This window comes from Pteropus medius, unplaced genomic scaffold, assembly GCF_902729225.1.
Source record: "Pteropus medius unplaced genomic scaffold, Ma_sr-lr_union100, whole genome shotgun sequence".
Classification (NCBI taxonomy): Eukaryota; Metazoa; Chordata; class Mammalia; order Chiroptera; family Pteropodidae; genus Pteropus; species Pteropus medius.
In genome coordinates this window covers 80,638-82,365 of record NW_024351318.1, presented here as the reverse complement: position 1 = coordinate 82,365, position 1,728 = coordinate 80,638, and positions in this window count along the sequence as shown.

The window sequence follows — 1,728 nt, the reverse complement described above, 5'->3', positions numbered from 1 at the left end:
TGTGGCATTCTTGTCCCACTCTTATTTGGACCTTGTTTTACAGCTATAGCTGTTGCATTTTGCTGCATTGCTGACCTAGTCGTGTACGTCGTTGGTGAACATTCTTTACTGCAGCAGCTGCTAGAATTTTTCTGTTTCGGATGTTCCCACACATCTGTCATTAGAGATTTTTCTCGTGGCAGTGGCAGCGATTTTTCAGTCTTGCTGCTTTTCACCTTGAATGCTGAGTCATCCTTTAGAAAATTGCTTTGCAACAGCATTTTCAGCCTTAAGCCTGTGTTTGTGTAACAGGAAGTCAATTTGTGTTTTGGGAACATTGCACATATCTTGCGTCATTAAAAAAAAATTAATGTAGGCATTGGGTAATGATATTAACCCTATTCTCTTCAATAAGGTAGTGGAGTAAAGACCTCAGCCAAATAAATCAAGCACATTTGTTTAACTAAAACTAGAGTAGAGAGTTTGACCCATCGCTGCTAGCCTGCTTTCTATAAAAGGATGTAAGACTGAGATGAAGGCCCATGACAACGAGATTTTACTCTTTTAATGGGTACTAAAGTAGAGACCTTAAACCACCTCACAAAGCCTAGCCCGCCTAACAATAAAAATATTTTAGATCTAAAACTTTGGCACCAAGTTTGACCTGCTCTATCAGAATTTAGAATGGAGAGCATGGCCCTCACTAAAAAGCCTTTTAATTATTTTTGAGAATTAGTATGGAGACTTTGGCCCATAACATTTAGCCTGTCTTGTACTAACAGAGCATTAATTGGAGGCCTCAGTACACGGTTCTAAGCCTGTCCATTCTGAACATAAAGTCAAGTGGAGGCCTACATCCATAGAAACAAGATTGTCTTTATGTAAGAGAAACTAGAATGGAGACATAGGCCAATGGCAGCAAGCCTTGACTCTCCTAATAGAAACTAGATTGTGGGCCCAGGTCCACAACATCAAGACCGTCTAATTTTTAACAAAGTCTAGACTAAAGACTAGGCCCCAAACTCTAAACCTAAGCCCTGTGAACATACTAATGTGGACTCTGTGGCCCACAGAACCAACTTAGTTACTCTTAACAGAAAGCCCATTGGAGGCCTTGGTATATTGCACCAAAATTGTTTTCCCTTAAAAGGATGTAGAGTACAGACCTGGGTAATGGCACCAAATCTGTCTCGTCCTAACATTAAGTACAGTGGTGACCTGGTCCCACGATGCCAAGGTTGTCCCATTTGAAAACTAGTAGATTGGAGACCTTAACCTACAGCACCAACCATGTCCCTGGTAAGAGAAAGAAGAATGGATACATAGGAACTTGGGACCAAGCCTGGATCATTCCATCAGCAACTAGATCAGTGACCTTGGCTTGCAGTACCAATATTTTCCCTTATTTCTAGGAGGTAGAGTGGAGAATTTGGCCCACATCATTTGCCTGTCTTGTTTTAATAGAATATTAAGTGGGGTCCTTTCCCACAGTAAGAACCCTGCACATTTTTAAAATGAAATAGAAGGGAGTCTTTAATCCAGAGCACAAAGCTTGTCCCTAGTAAGAGAAATTAGTATGGAGATGTAGAACCAGGTTCCAAAGCTGCATTTTTTTTTTTTAGGATGTAGAGAGGAAAGCATGGACCACAGAAACAGGCCTATCCCTCTTTCCAAGAAGTAGTCAGCATCTAGCCTGACTTGTCCTAACAGAATTGTAAGTGGAGGACTTGGCCCCCAGTACCAAGACTG